This window comes from Protopterus annectens, chromosome 3.part0 (assembly GCF_019279795.1).
Source record: "Protopterus annectens isolate FY-2018-M chromosome 3.part0, PAN1.0, whole genome shotgun sequence".
In the NCBI taxonomy this organism is placed as follows: domain Eukaryota; kingdom Metazoa; phylum Chordata; order Ceratodontiformes; family Protopteridae; genus Protopterus; species Protopterus annectens.
Genome location: NC_056731.1, coordinates 1215325609 through 1215345624, shown reverse-complemented (window position 1 = coordinate 1215345624; position 20016 = coordinate 1215325609). Strand labels below are relative to the sequence as shown.

The 20016-nt window shown below is 39.4% G+C and overlaps 1 protein-coding gene across 1 annotated transcript in view; it reads right to left on the bottom strand.

The window, feature by feature from the left end:
- LOC122797026 (collagen alpha-1(XXI) chain-like) overlaps positions 1-20016 on the bottom strand; it is a 1114432-nt gene that overhangs the window by 653873 nt on the left and 440543 nt on the right. The window lies entirely within an intron of this gene.

Genomic DNA, 20016 nt, shown 5'->3' with positions numbered 1-20016 from the left:
CACTGTCTAAAGCTGGAGTTTGCAAAGACCAGCTTACAATAAATTTGAAGACAAAATATATACTCCTGATATACACCTCATAATATCAACTGAAGAAACTGTCACACAGAACCATTAACAGTGAGAAGTCTTACCAACTAGATAAAATTAAAACTAACATGGCTTCCAAGACCCTCTGGCATATCTTGCTATAATCATTTATTCACCTGCAACTATGTGACAAACTAAGTTCCATTAACATTTTAAAAACCTACTAGCAAACAATGTTTAGTATTGGCATTACATTGAAACACCTGAAATAAATAGTTTGCCATAGACAAAATAAGTAACTGTCATTGTCAGAATACTGCATACTATAGCTTCCCAAATACTTGACTACTTATAATTGTATGACACATTTGTAAATAAGTGTATTATAGTTCGGATGTATGTTTAATATAACACTATTTATTCTCTTCATATGTAGCCTGTGAGTGTTACTTGATTTTAAAAACTAATCTATAAAGATTTTGAAAAAAAAAGAATACTGCATACTACTGGTATACAACTATATGACAGAGTGCTATGTTTATCAACATTAATATATTGCAGAGTCAGTAAATAAACAAAATGCAGTACACAGCAAACACAGAGGTTAAATAAATTAAATCTGACAATAAAAATGAAAACTTAGGATGAATAACCATCTGTGCCTACAAACTGTACTGACCCCAACCCTAAACATTGGCAAAACAAACTGGACAGCATTTGTAATTAGCTGCTTCAGTTATAACCAGTAATCTTCCAGACACCCCACAAAAGTATAAGCATTACATAATTAAATGCCCCAAGCTACTACCTGTCTCTAGTGCAGGCAACACATGAAAAACTTTAGCCATCTGTGAGTAGAGCTCCTGTTCAGTCTGAGTCACTTGGGGTGTACTCTTCCCCTTTACTATTGCTACACAGATCACTGTTATTAAACTAACATCTAAAGCTTCAGTATTGTTCAGTCACTGAACAAACCACTAAATAAATAAATGTTCACATTTATGTTAAATGCTGTATTCTAAGTACCTTTCATGTGCCTCACTTCAGTTTTGTTTTCCTCTGCTTTACTAGTTTCTTTACCTGTGTGCCTCGTTTTTATCCATATCTCTTCACCTACTCCTGTTCCACCTTTAGTGATGTTCTATAGCAAAGAAACTATTTCACACCATAATAACACTTTACTTTTGTCTAGGCAAATACTGGAGAAGGCTACACACTATTCCTGTAGGGAACATTTCATATTAGAAAAAGAAATATTGTGCATGATAAGCAACTTTTAAGTAAAGGTGTCAGCATTTAACACTTCTTTTAACATACTATCATACTGTGCTACACATACATACCACCAAGAAGAAAAGAAACTCTGTACTTCTTCTTTTTCAGCCAACGAACAAAATAGGCCGCCAACGCCAAGCAATAAAATCCACCACAACTTAGTCGAGTCAAGTCCACAAGTCACAACCGAAACTGGCTGCAACTGTTTGATTCTCGCTCTTTTCCCAGCACATAAAGCCCGGGAAGAGAGCGACAACCAATCAGCAGCATTTAGCCCAGCAAGCACGTCATGACGTGCCTGCGGACGTCGCAGTCCAAGCTCCTTCCAATTCTATGCAGTTTGGAACCGTATAGACTTCTGGGCATCACAATGATGCCTTAATTACTCCCCCGGGCTGCAATGAAAACAAAAAAAAAAAATCTATTTAAAACCGCCGCAACCCGAGGTGGTTACAGTGCGCATGCGCATACTTCCGAGTCACGGACTCGGAGAGACCTGGCTACAAATTTGTTGTTTTTAAACTAAAAAATAAAAAAGGTACTTTTATTCTTTTATTTTCACTTATTCTTGCATTTTCTGAGGGGGCTGCAGTCCGGCAGTCCGATGCCACGAGCCGCCCCTGGACTTATGGGTTTTTTACTTTTTTATTACTGTATTTACCTCATCATGGTCTGCGACCTTTGGAAGTCAAAATGGGAGCCCTATACTAAGAAGTATTTACAGGTATTGGTAGCATACATTTTTTTCATTAGTCCTGCTGCTTCTACTACTATTGGACCTGTCTAGGTATCGCTAGGTTCTGCTTGCAAATCCTGATACATTATGACATTGTGTATCACAGTACTTAGGTCACTATAATCATTGGGTGTAGCAATTTCAATAATCAATGCCACTTTTGTCTTTTGTCCTGGACTACAATATAAGGTTTCCTTGCATCTGATTTTTTAATTACTGGTGTTGGGTGACCTCATGTGATCAGAACTTCATTATTTTCTATAGCACTTTGTGGTTCATGTTTCCTATGTTTCTAAGCCATTTGTATGTGGTAATGTCTGCATAGTGCACAATGCAACAGTCTTGCCACACTGTTGTGCCTTTCAGTAAACAGGCCCTCAGCCATGAATGTATGGCAGTCAGCAACAATATTTATCTATTTCTAGTTCTGTTTTACAGAACCTGGATTTGTCTGTTTCTCTCACTTTTCTATAGATTTTGTAAACCAACATGTATGTAGCCCACTATCTCGAGTCACTATTATTAGCCTTTCATCTTTTGGTTTAAATTCACCTCTCCTTCACCATTCCTGTGTAAAATGTTGACCAATATGTGGTGGTTCTAGGAGTTTTCTATACTTGACTCCATATCTGTGGGCTTTCCAAGTTTCTTTCCTTTTCATCTTTCTTTTGTTTTTTGGCACTTTTACTTGCTGTCTGATTTCATCTACTTCTGGTTTCATTTCCATTTCCACTCCTTTCTGAAATGCTTCTGCTAAACTAAGCAAAGATGTCATCTTGCACTTCTCTTCATGTTTTAGAAGTTTCACTATGGATCTGATGTCATCATCAAATATGTATGCAATCTCACAACTGCAGGCCTAAACATGTCAGTTTTGGGAATGCACATACCAACTTAAGCATGAAGGATATATAATCTTGGTATACACTGTTTTTTTATATATCATTTTATAAACATGAAGCATGTTGGTTGATTTCTTGTACAACTGATTTAATGATGTTTGGGGCTAGTCAATCACACCAAAGTTAAAGTTAGAACAGGAAGAACTGATTTATAACCTGGACTTCATTTCTAGATGTCACAGTAGTTTTCAGTATTAGCTTAAGTCTTCTGATATATTTCTTACTAACCTCTGTTCTCATTTGTTCACATTTTATTATAGACCCTTTGCTTATTGCTAAGTATTTATACACTTCCTCCTGTTCAAGTTCTGTTATACCCCATTTTTGTAGCAGGTTAATATTTTCTTGGTGCTGCAGTTTTCCAGTTAGAAATGTTGCTTTTGCACATTTATAAAGACCAATTGTCATTCTTATATCATCTGAGAAAGTTTTAACCATTTGTAGTTGTGCTTTCAGAGGCTTATCTAATATACTATGCAATTCTAAATGACTCACTAAAAGGTGGTATGAAGTTTAGCGTGGTCTGTTAAGTAAAAGCTTAACGGGTTAATGGCAACACAAAAAACAGTAGTATTGACAATGAATCACCCTGGAAAATCCCCTTTGAAGTTTTATCTCTGGGATAATGTGTCTTATCTCCATATAGGATACTAGATGTCTGCGGTAGGTGGAATAGAAGGCCGTGAAGAAACAGTGAAAGCAGCAGTGGTGAAAGATGAGGCCCTTGAGGTATTTACTTTTGGTGGGAAGTAGGATGAGGAGCATTGTCCTATTTGGACTTTGATGTTTGTACTGGATGGGAAATGTTTGATCCAGAACAAGTAGACAGAACATATTCCATCTCATAGCAGGGGATTGAGCAGTAGCATTTGGTCTACTAGGATGAGTGCCTTAGTGAGGTCTATGAAGATAGCACATGTGAAATGGCCTTTGTCCATAATGTATTAGTATGCCATCAGTTAGTGTACAGAGAGTTGTCATGGCACTGTGTGACCTGACCAAATCCATACTGCTGCTGGGTTGTAAGGATGCTGCATATTTTTAATGTAATTAGTTTGGAGTGAGAATATTATTTTTTTCTAAAATTTTCCTTAGAGTGGGAAGGATTGAAATGAACCAAAAGTCCTTGCCATCATTTGGATTTGTAACTTTGGGTAAGGGTTTAATAATAATATAAGCATTACAGGTGGAGGTATAGGAATGCGGTATGGTGTGTTTTCTATTTCTGACCTGGGGGTGGATGCATCTGAAGGGATTTGATCTATAGCTTTTATGATGTATTTGAGGTATTTGAGAGGAGTTGATCTATGCATTTTTTAAGTATTTTGAAGTGATAATTTAATGCAAAAGGGGAGAGTGAAGTTGCAGTATTCGGAAAGGATAGTTTGTGAAAAGACAGATGGGGAAGTTGGCAATGAGGACTGAGAATTCCTTAAAAAGTCATCTGAGGCCTCTGGGGCCTGAGAGTGTGGAGATGGAGTTGGTTTTGAGTGTACATTTTTGTTGTGATCCTCCTGCGATGTGGCTGATAATGTTTCAAAACTGCTTCTGAAATTTTTGAGGCTGTGCTGTTGTTTTGAATTGAGTGGGCCTTATGCGTCTGTTTTTTTGCCCTATTTCTGAGAAGAATAAAGCTCTACTTGTATTCTGTATGGTACAATATTGTTTCCAGAGGGACTATTCTATATCTCTGAGATCGTATAGGTTCTTGAGTTTTCAGGAAAACCACTCGTTTTAGTTGCTTCTTAGTAGCCTTTTGATTTTTTAGGAAAGTAATTGGTTTGTAGTAGAATATTTGTCTCTAAGTGCTGAGGCTATGATATTAGGATCATCTTGTGAAAGGATAGTGGGTAATAAAGTTTTGTTTTTGTTAGGTATGTATTGTAATACTGAAGTTTTTTTTTTTTTTTTTTTTTTTGCAGTTTGGGTTTGAAGGTGATATCTCTAGGTAAGAGTGCTAGTTTTGGTGTTGGCAGGGAGGATTTAGTTGAGCAGTGGCCTTGTAAAGTAGGGGGATGGATATTGATGTTTGTGATTTTGTTAGGAATGTTTGTGATTAGGAGGTCTAGAAAAAATGGTTCTCAGAAGCTGGGTCTGATGGGTTGTTTAATCACATGAGTTAATACCTGGGTAGACCAAAAATGTCTAATCTGTCTGGGCTGAAGAAGTTTAGGTTTAAGTCACCTAAGGCTACTGCTTCTTTTATTGTCTTTGTGGATTGAAGGGCTTCATACATATTAGATGTTTGAATTTAGCTGGGCTACTGGGGGTGAGGGATTAGGAGGTGATTATTGCTACAAATTATGTCTTTTTTTGCAGTATATTTTTATGGCTTGCCAGGTGGTGTCATGATCATTTATCGAGCTGTTTTGCCAAATAAAGTTATTCTAATATTTTGTTTAATAAGGGTGAGCCACCACTATTTCTTAAGCTGGCTCTGAAGTTGAATGGGTATGTGAATCTGGAAAAATACTGACTTAAACTGGGTACAGATAATTTATTCCATGACTCTGTAATGCAAAGTATTTCAGAGTTGTTGGACTTGTGAGGAAACTTTCCATTTGCCTGAGTAATTTAAGTAAACTGCCTGCACTGTTTTGTGGCTATACTTAACTGGTTGTAGATGTGGGGTTGTAATTGTTGTTGTTCTTCTCTGGGAGGTGAGGATTGATAAGGGCCTGGATTGAGTATGACAGGAGGAGTAAGCGTATTAAGGGGTTAGTCCTATGGAGCAGTTTAGATATTTTAGTTTGTGGGATTATGGGGGAGGTGGAGTTTAGGTAGGGGAAGGTGAAAAGTGTCGGATGGAATTGAGAATAGTGTCAGTGCTGGTTGAAAGCATGTTGAGTGGGGGGATGGAGGGGTATGGGATAAGTGGCTTGATGAATTATGAATGTATGTAAGCAATATAGATTTGGCAATAGTTACCAGTACTGTGTTTTTGGATGGAGTATTAGATAGGAGTATGGAGAGAAGCAGAAGGAAGAACAGAGTGTGACTGGTATTAATTTGTGTGGGGGAACAAAGCGATCCTGTACAGGGGTGTGTGCTAGAGTTGTGGTAAATGCAGGCTGTGTTTAAGTGAGGGCTGAGAGTTATTTGTGATGTAATATGTCTAGGGAGAATCAGAGGGAGTAGTGCAGGTGGCTAAGTGTTCTGCCATCTCTAAAGAGAAAGGTAAAATAGAGTGTAGAGTTTGAGAGGGCAAGGACTTACGCAAGGGTGTGTACAAATGCTTTTGGGTAGGGGAGTTGAAAGTGGTGAACCTAGCAAAGGGAGAGAAGTTGGAGAAAGCATATTTAAAATTATGATTGAGATGGGGAGATTATTGTCAGGGTAGTGAAGAGGCTTGAATGGGCAGAAGGAAATATGATAATTGAGGTTATTAGAAGTATTCAACTTATTGATTTATTGAAGGAGATATTGTAGTATAGTGTTGGAAACTTTGAGATGTTGGTGAATGATAGAACTCAGGGAAGCTGGCATTTTACTTACCATTTTCTGATGGTGTATATGGGAAATTGGCTCTCTGTTTAAGGAGGAGCTGCTATGAAAACAGAGATAAAAAAAGACATTATATAAATATAGCTCTCATGGAAGGAAGTTGTGGTTTGAGAATTAGGGGTAAGAAGGGAATTAACCAGGTCGCAAATCTGCATACATATGCACACTAGAGCCTTATCATGTATGTCACAACTAAACAACCTGAAGGGAGGAAACCCAATTTAGTTAGTTGCTAAGTGTTTAAATATTCTAGATTGGAAACTCTCTCAACTAGTTATGATGTGGAAAGACAAAAAGATTCTAAACAATCTGTAATGGAGACACTAGCTTTAGCTATAAACATCTGCAAAGGGGGAGGGGCATGACTCAGGTGCCTGCTTATTGTTACCTATACTGTTATTAATTATTACAGACTATAGTCTGTAATAATTAATAACAGTATAGGTAACAATTGTACCTGGAAGGGCGGTAGGTAAGACTGACAGAAAAGAACATTTAAGGAGAATACCTCTCTGTCCCCCAGGAAAGGATGAAGTTAATGGCTTTGGTTTAGGCCAGGGGTCTGCAACCTTCACTATCAAAAAAGCCATTTTGGCCTTTTTCCTACCAAATAAAATTCATCTAGAGCCACAAAACATATTTGACCTGTAAAATGAAGATAGCTCAGCGTATTACGTTTTACATACAGTTATTATACTATATATAAAAGAACTAAGTTTATAAGAGCAATATTTAAAATCTGTCCCTATTTTTGTTCCTTTTTTGACATTTTTATTGGGATCGCTCGATTGCTGCCAGTGTGTGTGTGTGTGTGTGTGTGTGTGTGTGTGTGTGTGTGTGTGTGTAAAATGCATGTTAACAGGAACAGTGTTAGTCAAGCAAGTTCCGAAGTTTATAAGTAATATTTAAAACCTGTCCCTATTTTTCTTCCTTTGTCCCCCTTTATTTGTGTCTGTGTCCATATTTCTTGTGGTTAAGAGTTTCAGAGGTATGGTGGAGAGAAACCTTTCAGGAGATGCTGATGCTGCCAAGGAATTGCTCGATTGCTTTCAGTGTTTGTGTGTCATGCTGCAGAGTGGCCATGATTTTTCAGTGCTACAGGGAGCCACTGCAGAGGGGTGGAGGAGTCGCATGTGGCTCAAGAGCCACAGGTTGCAGACCCCTGGTTTAGGCAAATGGATCAGGTGCAAAATGCATACAAGACTTAAACTCTATGTTAGCATTATAGAATATTTACCAAAGTAGCAGAGTGGCAGTAACAGTAGTTAGCAAATATATCTTAAGAGGCACACTCATTATATTGGCCACTCCTCTAGCCTTTCAGTCATTTCAGCTACTGTTCTTTTCTGGGGCCGATGTTACACCAAAGGTCAGTCTTAGAAACCTTTATCTAACCTGAGGGGTGTTGAATATGCAAAACTTGAACTAGGGTCTTCAAGCCTAATTAATTAAAATTTTTGGTTCAGCAGACCTGTTACCAGTGGAGTGCCACAGGAGTCAGTGCTGAGCCCCCTACTGTTTGTTATATACTTCTCAGAAGTTCAGGTCAAAACTAAAGGGTTGTCGCTGACCAAGTTTGCAGATGACTGCAAACTATGTACAATCATTGACTCCCCAAATGATGTCAGTGTACTCCAGAATGGTCTCAGACAGACCAACAACTGATGTATTAGTCATGGTCTCAAATTGAATGCAAAAAACACATCATTATTCCCTTCAATGTCTCTTCACATTATCAAATCAATAACAATACCCTAAATACCCATGAAGTAGTAAGGTACCTGGGATCGCAGGCTGACCACAACCTTAACTTCAACCACCATGTGTCTATGATTATAAGGAAATCTTTCCACATTCCCCTACACAAAGAAGGAAACGCATCTGAAATCTCAAACTACAGACTTATGACAATTAATTCTACCCTAGCCAAAATACTAGAACAATTTATCCATTCCAAACACATTAATCACCTCACACACACACACACACACACACACACACACACACACACACACACACACACACACACACACACACACACACACACACGATATTTTTAACAAATGTATAACCTAGCGTTCATGCCAGTCACAGTAAAACAACCTTAATGTTGTTGACAGTGAAAGTGTGACTGGGTATGATCTCTTTTTCAGAAGAAAACTGGTAAGAAAAGTTGCTACTTCACTAACCAATACAAAAATGAAGGTAAGCTGGGATCTTCCCTCTTCATAGATCTAGATGGAGCATTTGATGCTGTCTCTTATCAAAAACTCCTCTCTTGGACATGGTCACTCATTGCTATCATGGTTCCTGAGTTACTTAATAGGTCAGCAAGAAGCACTTAAATGGCAACAAGACATTTCCCCCCTGTCTTGTCAGTCACTGTAGAAGTCCCACAGAAATTTATGCTAGGACCACTACCATTTAACATATTTGCAAATAGACTACATTCAACAACTAAGCTAACTTCAATTGTGCAATACACAGATGATTCCACTCTCATCTGTTCTGCATATACCCTGACAAAACTACAAGAAATAGCGCAACTTTCTTTCACTGCAATTGAATTCTGGCTAATTAACTCCTACCTACTAGTGAATGCTAATAAAACTAAATGAATGCTATTTACATGCAAATATATACTGAACTAACATCATTGTTTCATATTTACTCTTCTAACAACACAAAAATAGAAACATTATCCCAAATAACTTAAATAAAACACAGCACAAGCAGAGCGTTTGACTAAGCATAAGAAACACAGGGCTGTTATACTCAGCTGATGTCCATTATCATTAGGGTCGTGGCAAAAATAGGTAATTTGCATATATCCCATGTGCCTCTGATACAAGAGGTTTGGGAGGTTACTCAGTGGAAGTTCTAGCTTTGCTGGAGTTTTCATTTTGTTTTTACTGATTGTTTTTTCAGTGATCTTCTCACTTATTGTTTTAATAAAAGACCGTGCAGGAAAATGAATGTGCCTTAAGAAGTAATGTTTGTATATGTAAAATGCCATGGTGTTTTTGTGCATACTTATGTGCATTAGAATGTGTACTTTTGTGTTTATATGCAGGTGCCTATGCTGGAAATACACTTAATGCATGTAGACTGCATTACGTTTTCAATTCAGAGACATGCAAATGAATCATTAATGACCTTTTGCTCAACGTGGCTCATTGATGTCTGAATCATTTATTGTTGCCTTTTACATCTCAGCAGATGGCAAATGGCTTGATGGAGGCCAATACATCGTTCAGCAAAAGAGACGGTCACAAGATCACATACAAGACTGGCCAACATGCAACTCAGGTAGACTTACTGCTAGTAAGGAAAGGGCACCGAGGTTGAATAAGCAATTGCAAATTCATTCCCATTGACATAGTTAGCTCACACCATAAACTATTGGTTACCACAATCAGTTGCAAACAGTGGTCAGAGAAGGCTCTAAAGTTAACAGAGACTAGGCTGAAGACATGAAGGTTTATTGAACAGAAAGAGTTCAAGGAAATATTCAGGTGTCTTCAAAAGCTCAGGAAAAAGAGGAAGTACACATATTTGAAGAAGAAGAAGAAGAAGAATGGCAGTGCATCAAACAGCATTTCTGAGAGCTATAAGATAGATATGTGGCTGTACCAGATATGGAAAGAAGGTACATAAAGAAAGCTGTTAGTAGAAGGCAGAAGTCCACAAAGTCATCAAAAGAAAGATGTGCGGGAAAAAGGGAGTGATAGAAAAGATGGACCAGACTAAGAAGGATTATTGGTTGTCTAACAAGGAGGCTAATATAGCAGTTGTAATAGAGAAGAACAAGGTGTCAGAGGAACACTACCAGTTTCTGGAAAGTGACTCAGTTGATGGCACATAGACACTCTATCAGGTTACAAGGCAAAGACAGAAAGATAAAGAAGACAGTCAGACATCCTTCATAAGGGATGCCAGCAACAACCTGCTCAACAGTCCACAGGACATCCAAGGCAGATGAAATGAGTACCTCCAGCAGCTTCAGAAGGAAGGTAATCCCACAGAAGCTGTACTGCCCCAAACACATCCTATGAGGAAAAAAGAAGCGGAGCCCACCCTAGAAGAAGTAAGAGCAGCACTAAGGAAAATAAAGTCAAGGAAAGCAGTGGGCTCAGATGAGGTCACAAGAGATGTGATCCAGATGTTGGTGAGATAGGGGAGAAATGGCTCCTGATGGTACTCATAGCTGTGTGGAGAGAAAGACTTATCCCAGGTGACTGGAAAATAAGCATATTAGTGCCAGTGTAAAAAAACAAAGGGGACATGCACAGCTGCGGGCAGTATAGAGGGACCAAACTCCTGTCATATCGCATGAAAATTCTGGAGAGGAAGACTGATAAAATGAGGATGCTGAGTAGTAGAAAGTAAGATGGGAGATACAGTTTGAATTCAGATCAGGATGTAGCAAAACTGACCTAATATTTTCAGTGAATCAGATAGCTGAGAAGAAGCTAAAGATGAGGAAGAAGCCCAAATTGGCATTCCTAGACTTGGAGAAAGCCCATAAACATTGGTAGACTTAGTTCAGGCTATGAACAAGGACCCAATGACACAGGTATGGACAGTGTTCAGATTCACAGAGGAGTTCCTAGTGGGAATATGTGTGCTTCAGGGTTCAGCTCTAAGCCCACTGCTGTTCATACTGGTGCTGGACTACATTAGCAAACAGACTGAAAAGACAAATAAACACAGTTGCTGTATGTAGATGATGTACATTACAAGCAGAATCTGAATAAGAACTTCATCAAAGGGTAAGGAATGGAATGTGAAACTGAAAGTGCATGAGATGAAACTGAGTACATGATAAAAATATCTTGTACTGAACCAATCGTGTAGAAGCTGAGGCAAACAAATCAATTTTATTGTAGTGTGTAGTATGTCAGGTCCTTATTACTCTCTCTAAGGCCAAGAACACTGCATCAATGGGCCCAGGCAATATCCAAAGATGTATTCGAAATTACATGAAACATGACCTATCAGGCCCTCTGGAATTGCTATTTAACTGTAGCCTACAAACAGTCTTTGTGCTTCAGGTTCGTAGGTTCATAGGCAAGAACTAGCCTAGCTGCCCTTATGGTTATTTTAAGCCTAAGCAATTTTTCTTTAAAAGGTGAGAATCAAACCATGTGCCTTGTGTCTTGGAAGTAAACACCTTTACTATTACAGCAACACCCACCCTGAAAGAAAGAACAGTTTGGGCCTGCAGGCCTCAAACTCACATACCTGTACTTGGGAGTCAAGTTTTCTAACCCTAACCCACACCAACCCACTCAGGAATGGATAACAGCAACAGTCATCCCTCTGCACAAAGGCGGGCCATCTACAAACCCTGGAACCTACAGACTCATAAGTCTCACTTGTTTCATATGCAAAACAATGGAAATAATTATCATGGAAATGATCACGAATGACATAGGAAACTTTCAAATACTGGACCCAACCCAATTTGATTTCATCAAGGTCAGGTCATGCCTACTCAGACTGGTGGATTTCTTTGAGAAGGTTATCAAAGCAATGGATTAGGGCAAAACAGTTCACACTACCTACCTTAACCTAGCAAAGGCATTTGACATAATACCTCACTAGGGCATTGTTGAAAAACTCAGGAGGTTAGGTATAAACCCTTATTTCACCCAGTGGATAGCCAGCTGGGTCACAGGAAATTAGAACTGGAGAGTCCACCTCTACAAAGAGTCAGTCACAAGCAGAGACCCTCAGGGATCAGTCCGGGGACCTCTCCTTTTTGGCATTTACTTTTCTGAAGTCAAAGCCAATGTTAATGACCTCTAGCTGACTAAATCTGCAAATGACTGCAAATAAGAAGCTGTCATAGAATCCCCCACTGACACAAATGTTCTCAAGGAAGGGCTGACACAGACAAATAACTGGTGTTAGAGACATAGACTAAAACTAAATGCCATGAAATGCATAATAGTATCCTTCAGGAAGTCACTCACCCCTGGTAATTATCAGATTGACAACACACTCCTAAGAGCTGACCCAGTAATGAGGGACTTGTGGACACGCATAGACAGAAAGCTAGCTTTTGGCAGCCATGTTTCTACAGTAGTGAGGAAATCATGCTATATTATGCAACTTATAAACAAAGGTATGGCTTCTATGTCCAAGGAGGTCATTGTTCCATTGTATTCAGCATTCATCAGACTTATCATTGAGTACAATGCATCCTTTGGTAGGTACATAACCAGGCACATCCAACAAATGGAACATCCCCAGAGGTTCCTCACTAAAAGAGTATATATATATATATATGGGTCACCGTTGGCAGTTGACTTGCTTGTGTTTTTACTTTATATATATATATATATATATATATATATATATATATATATATATATATGTTTGGCATATCAAGTGGTGCAGGGGGGCTTGTTTTCATGCAAAATACACATTTAGATTTGCTTTTCTCATACGGTTTTTGGTCCTTTTTTCAGTCTGTTGGCACTTGACATTATGAGGGATGATATTTCAATAGAGACCACCTTTGGATTAGTTAAGACAACAACAGGGAAGCCCGTCAGAATATTAATAAACAGAGGAATTATCCTCAACAAAGAAGAAACAACAAAAAAGGATCCACCAAAGAACAATTTATTCCAAAAGTTGATTTCTCTCTGACGTCTCAGCCTAAGCCTTCAAGGAGTACAAATGACTAAAACTCTATTCACATATATATACACCTCATAAACATTCATTAATTGAATCAATTATACAATTAGTAATAAAAACAAAATAATTCAATTTACAAGCATTCTCCAGTTAAAATCTTCATTAAGACCTTCAGGGAATAAAGTTTTAAACTTTAAAATAAAAATAGCTTCTTTTTGTTGCAACAAACGTTTTATGTTTGAACAATTATACTTATAATCTGGTATTTGTTCTAAAATAGTTGCACATAAACCATTAGAATTACTATTATGACACTGTAGAAAATGTATTGCTACAGGGCTTTCTACTTTTTTGTTGACAATATCTCTGACATGTTCCAAGAGCCTTATTTTAAAGGCTCTCTTCGTCTCTCCGATGTAAAACTTCTTACATGGACAACTTAGGGCGTAAATCACCCTTTCTGTGCAACAATTAAAAGAATGTTTAACTTGAAAAGCAATGTTGTTAATGTATTCAAAAGAGGGAACTACAAACTTGCAAGCTTTACATTTACCACACCTAAGTGTGCCTCTACTTATAAGATGGTGATGTACAGCATCGCTTGGAAAGTTAAATTTACTTTTTACTAACATGTCCTTGATACTTCTGCCCCTGCAATACGAAAATTTTAAATCAGCATTTAGCCAGGTTTTAACATTGTTCAAAGAACATAAATAATTCCAAAATTGAAAAACTATTTTAACAAGTTCACCAGAGAAACAGCTATATTTAGTAACAAAATACATGGTTTCTTTATCTTCTGAACTAATGTTTAGATTCCTTACATCATTCTGCTTCCTATATATTATAGGAATTATCCTCAACAGTAGAAAACAGGAATGTATTGCCCTCTGTACTGCCAGTTTGTAAGACCGTATCTGGACTGCTGTGTACATTTCTGGGGATGTCACAATCCTTAGGAAGTACATAGGGTAGAAGAAGTTCAAAGAATGGTAGGCAAAAACTATGTAAACTCTGCCAGAAGAGGTACAAAGAAATATTGCACATTACTTACAGACTTCACTGGTGACCGGCCTCTTTGTGGAGGAGGCCACACTGATTCTAACCTCCTAGGTCCTATCAGTGAGCCAGTTAGCTATCCTGCATGTTATAAAAGGGTTTATACCTGGTTCTGTAAATTTGTTGACAATGTCTGAGTGGGGTATTGTATCAAATGTCTTAGCCAGATCTAGGTAGCCAGCATGCACAGTCTTCCCCTCATCCATTGCTTTAGTGACCTTTTCAAAGAATTCCATCAGATTCATTAAGTATGACCTTCCTTTAACAAAGCCAAAATGGGATGAATCCAGTATCTGGAGGTCTCCTATGTCTTTGTTATTCATTTCTAAGATAATCCTTTCCATGGCTTTGCAGATAAGTCTAATTAGATGTACGGGTTTGTAGTTTCCAGGATCTGTTGAAAGTCCTCCCTTATGAAGGGAGAAGATTATTGCAGTTCTCCATTCATGTGATATGAAGCCTGTTTTAAGAGTATAGTTAAATAATGATTCCAGGGGTCCTGATAAGTTGTATTTTAGATTATTCAAGAGGCATCCTGGGATGTTATAGGAGCCCACTGAGGCCATTGTTCTTGGCTTTAATGAGTGCAGCCAGTACATGCTACCTAGTTATAGTTGTAAGGCTTATATTTGAGGGTATTATTGGGGGGATGGTTGACGGTGAGATGAGGTTAAAGTTGGAACTGAATTTGTCTGCCAGTAGGTTCACTGTATCATCAGGCTTGATAAATGTGGCACCGTTCACCACCAATTCAGCACATTGCTGTGTGCTGCTCTTGAGGTTTCTGACATAGCTGTAGAAGGCCTTTTGGTTATCTTTTATCTGAGAGGATATCTTAACGTCAAAGTTGGCTTTGCTTGACCTAATTATCTGTCTTAGTTGCCAATTTACTTTGATGCAAGAATTTTTATCTTTATGGGAATTACCCTTCCTTATTTTGTCATATTTTTTTTTCTTTTGTTGTCTATCCTGTTTAATTTGGGATGCCACCAGGGCAATTTGTTTCTGGGGCTAATTCTAGGTTTACTTCTGGTAAGTACAGCGGCCTCTATGCAGCCATTTACATGGCTGTACTAAGTTCCTGAGAACAATTCAGCATAGGCTGCTGTGTTCTCAGGGTTTGGAAGGGCATTGAATTTTGACAAGTCATCATTTAATAATAGGTAATTTGCCTTGGAATAGTTCTTAACATTTTCTCGATTTATAGTATTACAGAGTTGCTTTTCATTTCGAAGGAGACAGCTTTATGTTCAGACATCACCAGGGAGAACAATTCTTATGTGGATCTGCAGTGTTCTCTCATATTTGTGAACATGAGCTCCAGTATGTTAGAACCTCTAATGGGCATATTCACTGTTTGGTCAAGCTTGTTTGTATTTAAAAAATCTAGGAATCTCTCTGCCTGTGGACTTGAGGCTGTGTAGGATTCCCAATCTATAGAGGGGAAATTGAAGCCTCCCATGAGTACAGTATTAGGCTGAATGGTAAGTGTTTCCAGTAGGTCTAAATATGGATTGTGGACTTCTTGGGACATGGAGGCTGACCTATAGCTGGCTAGGATATAGTATAGGAATTTGCCTGTGGTGATCTGCATGTGGAGGAACTCCAGCACATCATCCTGTTTGACCACTAGAAGTATGCTTGTTATTGATGTAGATTACCTCCACCTTTAGCCCTTGTCTTTGCAGCTACTGTTCTAAAAGTGTAGACGCCACTGAAACCTTGCACTGCTGGGGTACCCTGTGCCACTTTAAGCCATGTCTCAGTAACTGCACGGATGTCTATATTCTTGAGTGCAAGTAGGACTTTGCAGGAGTGTAGCTGAAGTTCCATTTTGTTGATTTTGCTGTGCTGGTAGGCTTCTTAATTTGGTATTGCCTAAAAATATGCAATATTGGGCCAGACAAAGCTTTAGCCAGTATTCAAAAGCCTACAGAGGAAAGGTGTAGACTATCCTTGGCAAAACAACATGGTCTGTTGACCATGTTCTCACAAGCTGACAAATATTGGATCTTGTTAGAAAGACAGCCAGTTGCTGAAATCAATTATTTTTTGATCATATTGTGGCATCATCCTCAGTGATGTTAATTTGCTGCTCAGTGCCAGGCTCATAACAGCATGAGACACATGGTCTGACAGCTGCATACTTTCAGATAGTCCAGTGAGGTGCATCACAGGTCATTTACACCTATATGGACTATGATTTTATTTATTTATTTTACATTTTCAACTTCCATTGTAGCTTTTAGCTGTACCCTCTTTCATATTTCTCCTTGAGTATTTCTGTCTTTTTTTCTTTACATCTCCCATTCACAAAGCATACTTGGTCAATTCTTACTTACCGACACCTTTAAACACCCCTGTTTTATTTTCCTTGCCTAGCCTGTCCTTTCCCAGTATAAGCTTTTATTTACTTGTAGCAGTTTTTCTAATTGTAACCTCACTTTAAAGCCATACTTATTCTAATCTAGTTTCTGTTATGTCATTCTAGTTGGCTTATCTATCTCCCAACTGGAAGACTCAGGTTTTTTCCCATTTCTTTCTCTAGCTGATAGACTTGCATTGTTGTATTTGCTCAGGTCTCCCATCTGACAGATATTTTTGTTGGACTGCAATTCACTTACCTGGGCTCTGCCTGCTTCGTTCGCCCTCGCTTCATTGCTCTTTCCACTCCCCTATCCCCATTCCTTCCCACCTCCACTGACCCCAGATTTATACTTACATACACCATACCCTCAGTTTACTCCACCAATCACATCCACAGCTAATCTATCTCTACTTATCCAGACGTCACACCCTCTACTTATTCCACCAATCATATCCTTAGCTAATCTATTCCTCCCACCTCCCATCTAAACTCTCCCACCACTCTCTTAATTACTCTCCTAATCCACTGTATTCCTAATACCACTCCTTCTCTGCTCTCACATATACCAAACTACCTTCCCAACCCTCCCACTCTCTTCTATCCTTCCTCTACTTCACTGTTACACATTAACACTCTGCTCATCTCTGATGTCCAATCTCCCCTCTCCAAGTATCAATATGCTACTATTTACTGTCTCTCTACTCTCTTTATTCACAACAACTTACCATCTGACCTCCTTTCACCACCTTCAAGTCTTCTGTACAATTACACCTATTAAACCTGCCTATCCTTTATATCTTACCTTTTCACATACATCATACCACCACACCTGTTTGATAACACACCACTCTAACTATTCATACTTAAATACCCTTCCACTCATATATCCACACACATTCTACATAAATGCTATAGACTCTCTATCAAACCCTCACTCACCTTCTTACTCAAATCCTATTTACTTCACCTTGGTGGTGACATTCAACTTAATCAAGGTCCAAACCCTTACACTCACTTACACTATGCACAACACAACACTGCCCTGCATTTCCTCTGACATACTAATCCTTAACATTAACCTCCAAAGTATTCTAAATAAAGTACCTGACTTCCATGCTGCCATGTCACTGTGCACCTCAGACATTGTAACAAAAAAAACATTGTAACAAAAAAAAAACACAAAAAAATTCCTTGTTTTCCCGCCTTTCTGAACTAGTCTAGTCCAGTTTTCAGGCTTTGCTGAATCCAGGACTGTGGTAAAGGTTCCTGTGTTACCCATATCATACTTGGATAATTAGGTGGCTTCCTTGTTCACTGTGAGAGAGGGAACTCTGAGCAGCCTATATGTCCCTGTAGGAGTGGTCCCAGCCCAGCAACTTGTAGCTCATTGGCCATTTTGGGCTAATTTCTATCCTTTTTGATCTCCCTGGTATAAAAATCGCTTAGCGCGGTTTTGTGTGGGTTTGCGCACCGCACAGCGCTGTTTAGCTGCAATTAAACTATTCCAGGCTCCACGAAGTCTGCACTTCAGTTTTTCCCTTGAAACTTGAAACACTTTAACCCAGCACTAGAAATAAGGCAATTTAAGACCGGCACTTACTAAAACTCACTAAAACTAGCACTAGCTTACAGCTTGCACTTCAGCCCTATACTCAGGAAGTATAAGGCTCTTTACTCATCCAATCAGCAATACAGTCCCAACCATCTATTCAGGCATGTTCAAGGGACAGCTTCAGGTGTGCTCTCCAGTCCAGCTGGTGAATCTGGGCATCCTGGGGCAATGTTACAATTGTCTCATGTACACAGACAACCCCCTCCTCCTCCCAACCAACACAAACATATGTGAGAGATGCAGCTACACAGCCAAACTGGAGGCTAAGCTCTCTCAACCCAGGACTGGATCAACCAGTCACAAGGAGAAGGGCAACACTAGCACCACATTACCAGACTCACATAGACCAGCCATAGCTGCACCAGAAAACAACTCTCAGAAACACGCAAAACATACTTGGAGGCTCTAAATAAGAACCTGCCTAAACAACAGAGACCTCCTAAGCATACACCCAAGCAACCCCCACCCCACAACAGAAACCAGGTAACACATACGTCACAACATCAGTGTGCCAAGCAAAAACAGCCCCTAAGGCTAAATAACACACCTAACACACTAGTAATCGGTGATTCTATCATCAGGCACACAGACGTCCCACTCACTAGACTGAACAAGGAGAATGTTACCGTAAGCTGCCTATCGGGTGCCAGAATCCACCACATAACACATGCACTCAGGTCACTCCACAACAAGTACAAATATGACTCTGTCATTGTACATGTTAGCGTAAATGACCTAAGACATACCTCCCTGAACTACATGAAAAGAGACATGGAGGAGCTCTCTGACCATGTAGCCCAGGCTGGTATGACTCTGACTCTGAGTAGCATCCTGCCCTCACCCAAAATGATGCCAGCATACGAAGAAAAAAATGGTCAGTTTCAACAATTGGTTAAACTACTGGTGTCATTCAAAGGGGATCCAGTACTTATCAGCCTGGGACGACATGCTTGACAAGCCACGTTGCTTCGCCAGAGATGGCTTGCACCTGTGGCCCCTGGGCTTTCGAATACTGGCCAAGTCTCTTGCCGCCCCAATACTGCCTTTTTTAGGCAAGGCTCAAAAGACAAACCTGCCTCCATAAACAACAATAATAAACAAAAACTGAGGGTAATGCTGCTCAATGCCAGAAGTCTAAACCTCAAAATGCACGCACTCAAGGCTCTCCTTAGTATGGAAGAAATTGACGTATGTGCAGTGACAGAAACCTGGCTCAAGGCTCCAGAGAGCACCCCAGCACTACCAGGTTATAACTCCTACCATACCTTTAGGTCCCAAAACCAGGACCGGAACACAAAAGGAGGGTGTGTGTCCATATTCATCAAGAACACTCACACTTCCAGGTTAGTAGCACAGCACGTGAAAACTGAGACCAAGCAAGTGCAATTGACAGCGGGTAAATTGATTGTTCAATTTATAGCTTGCTACAGATCTCCCACCTTGTCTCAGGCCCTCATGCAGCATTCCTGAGAACATTAGAAAATATGAAGATTCTACCCAACACCATGCTACTGGGTGACTTCAACTATCCAAACATTGACTGGGAAAACTACTCAAGCTCAAACACCCTAGCCCAATGCTTCCTTGACTTTATAAACTCAAATGCCCTTAAACAGCTGGTCAACATTCACACAAGAGATGACAACATACTGGACCTGGTCATCACCAACATGGGGAACCTATGTTCCACACCTGAGGTAAACTCGTCATTGGTAAGATCAGATCACAAACTAATCACTCTGGACATCCACATCCCGACCCCCTCCCCCCCCCAGTCAAGGAAATCAAGGTAAAAACGTCTCTAAAGCCAACTTCACACTCCTCAAGACTGAGGTGGGAAGTTTCAAAGCTCCCAATCAAATGGAAAATGATGACCCAT